Source organism: Sphaerodactylus townsendi, linkage group LG03, assembly GCF_021028975.2.
Source record: "Sphaerodactylus townsendi isolate TG3544 linkage group LG03, MPM_Stown_v2.3, whole genome shotgun sequence".
Taxonomy (NCBI): Eukaryota; Metazoa; Chordata; class Lepidosauria; order Squamata; family Sphaerodactylidae; genus Sphaerodactylus; species Sphaerodactylus townsendi.
Window position 1 is genome coordinate 24,249,164 of NC_059427.1, and position 6,040 is coordinate 24,255,203.

Below are 6,040 nucleotides of genomic sequence, written 5' to 3' on the forward strand. Positions count from 1 at the left end.
GGTCCCCAGTTAAAACAACATTGAAAGTGATGCTGTTTTGGGGTGGATTCTCCCCTACCCTGAAACAGCATCACTTTCAATGTTTAAACTGTGGACCTCAGATTTTCCCTTTAAATCCATGCCAAAGGGGGTGGATTTAAAAGGAGAATCTGGGGAAATTTGGGGGGGGGGGTGCCTGCTGTCAGGGGTGCAATTGTTAAGTTAACAGCACCAAAATTTCAGGGTATTTTTAGGAGACTCTCCTGATTCCTCAACAGAAATCTTCCTCTGTGATTGCCTAGTGAGGTTTCTTTTATTGTACCTTTTTCACACTTGAGTTCAAACCTCATCCTTTAATTTAAAAGAGGCTATACTTTTGTAACTCTGATAGTAGGCCTGAGTTAATGTAGCGTCACCCCAGAATTAGATTTTAGGCTTCCTTGTTTTCCTAGTTTTGCATGAGTTTACACATCTTCACACCACTCAGTATTGTGCTTATTAGTTAGTTGCTTATGTACTAGACTAGGCTATGCCTGATATACCCCTGTATTCAATATATTGTATATGTCACTTATGTTACGATTGTCTTAGGAGTTTTGATTCTGCTTTATATTAGAAAGTTCTGTCTGTGTCAGAAGTCTGTGATACATTTTTCCTGCCCTGACCCAGAGGCGTAGCTAGGAAAAATGGAGCTCAATGCAAAATCTGAGTTTTGCACCGCCAATCCCCCATGGGTGGTTGTTGTGATGTTGGAATCCACCCCCAAACAGCATCACTTTCAATGGTGTTTAGGGAGCCTGGATTCTCCTTTTAAATCCACCTTAAAGGGAGAATCTGGGACCCCAGTTAAAACAACATTGAAAGTGATGATGTTTTGGGGTGGGTTCTCTCCTACCCTGAAACAACATCACTTTCAATGTTTAAACTGTGGACCTCAGATTCTCCCCTTAAATCCATGCCAAAGGGGGTGGATTTAAAAGGAGAATCTGGGGAAATTTGGGGCGGGGTGCCTGCTGTCAAGGGTGCAATTGTTAACAGCACCAAAATTTCAGGGTATCTTTAGGAGACTCTCCTGATGATGCCACCCAGGTTTGATGAAGTTTGGTTCAGGGGGTCCAAAGTTATGGACCCTCAAAGGTGTAGCCCCCATCTCCTATTAGCTCCCATTGGAAACAATGGGGGATGGGGGCACCCCTTTTGGGAGTTCATAACGTTAAATCTACTTGGCCTTCTACAGAGGATGCAAAAAATCATATCCCGAAGTATCTTTTTTTCGTCGTCATCCCAGCCTCAATTCCAAAACAGTCCCCCCCCAAAACTCAAAAGTTTTGCACTGTGCTTATTTAGCTGAATTGAATCAAAGTGATTATATGACTTTTATTTAAAGCAGGACTGGAAAAAATTCTCACCATCATTAAAAAAATGAAACACTCCATATCTTAAAGCCTTCTGAAATATTATGTCCTTATACGACTTTCTAAAAATCAGCAGGGAGAAAGATCTCCATTAAAAATCTCCTCCATAAAAAATCAGTCCAGTGACCAGGGATTGAAAGAGCGTGCAAATCCACAAGAGAGACTTTTCAGTGGATCGTCGTTGTTGTCCTGTGCATTGCTAATTTCCATCAACACATTCTAGAGATTATTGATGATATCTGTTTATTGTTTTGTTTTTAGTAACAGCATAAGAAGAGCCCTTCTGGATCAGATGACAGTTTATCTAATGCAGTTTCCTGTTTCATACAGTACCAAAAACTTTTGCCCTGGGGTGCCACATGAATTAAAAATCAAGTTCTACTGCTTGGTTAGGGATTAGTTTTACTGAAACACCCAGAGAAACGTTGCTGTTTGTACTTGATTTCAACACTTTATTGTTTATGATGATTGTAATATAAGTTAACCATAATATTCAGACATGATGCACTACTAATCTTGCTTATAAATTCAAAATGAAAAGGTCATTCCAGGGAAACAGAGTGCATTGTGCATGTTCCCAAATGAATTGGTAGCCAACATGGATTCAGTAATAGTCTATGAGATGCCTACTACAAATGTGGCTATTATAGACAGCAATGCAGTTTCATATGGAATTAGTAGATCCTTGTCTGATCGTGGAGCACAGTTAATGGTACAACTGGACACATTCCTATATAGGACCAGTAATGAAAGAGAAATCTTTGGGACCATTATGAAGGAACAATGTTTTTTTTTTCCTGCAAGCGGAGTGTCCTCCACCGTGAGCATTCACTCCCCCTTTGGGGGAATCTCCCTCCAACACACACATTTTCCCCTCCTTTGAATTCAGCCTGCCTCAGATGAGAGAAGTCCTGTGGCTTTAAAAAACTGGACAAGCTCAACTCTTCCCCCTTCTTTGCAGAGAAAGTGAAAGAAAAATGTGCGTGTTGCTTTGTGTGGGTCTTCTTGCTCCTTCTGACTTTATCCACTCACACAACAGCGGTTCTCTGGCAGGGATACAGCCACGAAATGTGGGGGGGGGGGCAGTCAGAAGAGTGGATCCGTGTGGCTGTGGGGTGTGGGGAGGTGTTTTGCAGCAGGAGAATCCTGTTTGCTAAGAAAGCAGAGCGAAGAATTCACTGTGAAGCGCACAGATGCACAGAAAGCTGTAAGTGCACAAAAGTCCAACATTAAATGTAATGTTCAGCGACATCTACCATACCCAAGGACCACACATAACTTAGGCTTGTAAATATCTTCCTTAAAAGAAGGGAAGGTTAAGGATGAAATATACTTGGGACAATGATGGTCACGTATTCTAAGTCCTCTACAGCCCTCCCTTCAAGGAAGGAATTTAGGGCAGTATACATAGTCTCCTCCTCCTCTGCTACCCTTCTTTTTCAATTTTTGAAAATCATATATTATCAATTGCAGCATCTTCACATACATTTAATTATGCAAAACAATCTTCAGTTTGAAAATTAGATGGCATTCATTTATAATTAACAAACCACATGATTTTATGCATTGCTTTACGACTAAATAGCCAATTACTTTACTATGAAATAGCTAATTAAAGGTTGCCAACTTTCTTCATCATACTTCGCATTCCCGAAATGTGAAGCACACTTGGAATGCAGTTGTAGCACAGTTAATGTTAGCATTCACAGAATATTGTAAACTTTGAACTGCCATTTTTTTTTAGTAGGAAGTATCTGGGTCTTGAAATGTCTAGTGCAGGAGTCTGCAACCTGCGGCTCTCCAGATGTTCATGAACTACAATTCCCATCAGCCCCTGCCAGCATGGCCAATTGGCCATGATGGCAGGGGCTGATGGGAATTGTAGTCCACGAACAACTGGAGAGCCACAGGTTGCAGACCCCTGGTCTAGTGAAAATAGTTCTTGCCATGGTCAAAAAATTTAGCAGCAGTTTCCTATGAGTACCTAGAACTTTATCCTTGCAATCGGGCCAGATCTCCCAGAATTGCAACTACAGAATGCAAAGTCATCAGACTTATAGTCAAAACCATGTCCATACTGTACAATATTTGTGCCAAAGATTTGACTGCAGATTCCCCAAGGGCCCCCACTTGATACCAAGAGATCAAAGTCTTTTTCCAGATGGGAGAGGGGTTACTCCCTGATGCTGTGAGTGCAATATTTTCAGTGGCAGCAGAGCATCAACATGGAGGGACTCTCCAACTTCTGCTTTCTGTCCCTTCACTCTCAACCTGTCCTACTGCAGGGTTGTTGTTTTTTCTCAGACTTTAGGATGGGGAAATGCCACTGAAAATCTGCACCTTCCCATCCACAGGATGACAAAACCCTCTTAAGAGAACTCATTTTCTGAAAAGAGTATACCAGAACCAGTTTGGGGGAAAATGCAAAGAGGTATGGGAAAACCTTGAAGGTGGATATGCCACAACATTATCATATGGAACCTAACCTTCCCCCAACTCCATTTGGAGAGGCAAGATGAGCAAAGAGTTCATGTGGAAGCAGCCGAAACAAAAGGTGTTTCCCCACTTACCTATAGCCCCCTATGCCGCGCGCTACTCTCAGCGCGAATCATTTTCTACAAGCGATGCGCTTGGGCTTCCCCACGACCCAGCTGGCGAGGGATTCATTCGAAGAAGCGCCGTTTTGAAGAAGTGCCAGGAATGACAGCTGAGAGGCGCTTAGCTTTAGCGGCAGTGTCGAGAGCGGCTTTCGTTAATCGCCAGTTCCTGTAGTGGGGAGTGCCGGGGGACCCCGCGCTACTTGGCTACAGTAGCGCGGGGCAGAAGGTAAGTGGGAAAACGCCCATAGTCTGTGAGGACCTCACTACTAGCAGTTTATTAGCAAGGATGGTTTTCAAGCAGTGGAATGACTGAAATTACTCCAAGTTATGTAAAAAAACTTTGTAAACTTTCTGTATTGACCATGGCAAGAACTATTTTCACTAGACATTTCAAGACCCAGATACTTCCTACTAAAAAAGAATGGCAGTTGAAAGTTTACAATTTTTACATCCTAAAGTCTGAGAAAAAACAACAACCCTGCAGTAGGACAGGTTGAGACAAGAAAGAGTTCAATTTGATGACCATTAGCTGACAATCATGACAACTACCATGCAGGGCCAGAGCGAGTGGGAATTGCACAGGGGCAAAGCAATTCCAAGGAGACTTACATGGGCTTAGAAGGGTGTAACTCTGTTCAAGATTGTACCGTAAGATCCTTACACTTTGATTGTGCAGTTTTATGGACTGGTGGCAAATAGCCTAGCATTTCATGTCATCTAATGGCTTGGACTTTATACTGTGGTTATTAATGGTAAGTCACCTCAGGGAGGACTCTGAATAAGCAACATAGAAATAGAAATAGAAGAAGAAGAAGAAGAAGAAGAAGAATTAGAAGAGGAGGAGGAGGAGGAGGAGGAGGAGGAGGAGGAGGAGGAGGAGGAGGAGTTTGGATTTATATCCCCCCTTTCTCTCCTGCAGGAGACTCAAAGGGGCTTACAATCTCCTTGCCCTTCCCCCCTCACAACAAACACCCTGTGAGGTAGGTGGGGCTGAGAGAGCTTCGAAGAGCTGTGACTAGCCCAAGGTCACCCAGCTGGCGTGTGTGGGAGTGTACAGGCTAATCTGAATTCCCCAGATAAGCCTCCACAGCTCAGGCGGCAGAGCGGCGAATCAAACCCGGTTCCTCCAGATTAGATACACGAGCTCTTAACCTCCTACGCCACTGCTGCTCTCATAAGAAATAAATCTGCAGCACCTTGTGGTGAACACAGAGACAGCTCAGCCACAATGAATCTTGTCAGGGGGATGGTATCTATGTGATGGAGATCCATTCCTGAATCAATGCAACCATTTAAAACAACAAACCAATGCTGCTAAAAGATATGTGTAACCATCTCCATCTGGGGCATTCTTCCCTTGATCCTTACTTAATGGCTTCACAGACTTTGCAGATAACTGGGCTACCCCTGGGCCTCTTGTGTGGATTCCAAGGCAATGGAATTGCCTCCGTTATCTCATGGGGCAGGAAGTCAGGTGTCTCTCTCTTACCATCAGCTGCCAACTTTGGGGTGCCTCAGCTCCAGGGACTGTTTTTCTGTCTTTCACAACTTCTTGGGGAAATGGGAGGGGGGATTTACAATGGGGAATAAAGGGGCTGGCAAAGGCCAGGTTCGTGAGAACTGGCTTTGCCAAGCTTGGATTCTCTGTTACCTCAACAATAAACACTGCTGATCAATACCTCAGAACCTGTTTGTTGGCTTAAGGTTCTGAGATCTAACAGATCTCCACCAGCCTAAACTCAGATGGTGAGGACAACTGAAGCAGGTCTCTGAGGATGAATGGAGAATGCTGGTAGGGTCTTATGGGAGAAGACTGTCCTTAAAATATATTGATTCCAGCCCATACAGGGCTTCAGAGGTCAATACCAAAACCCTGACTTGAACAAATCGGAAGCCGATGTACGAGGAACAAGACTTGACTGATAGGGTCTCACAACTCACTCCAGTCAATAATCTGACCGCAACATTCTGTACCAACTGTAGTTTCTGGAAAGTCTTCAAGGGCAGTTTATTGTCAGAAATACATGTGTTCATTAGTAGAGCTTA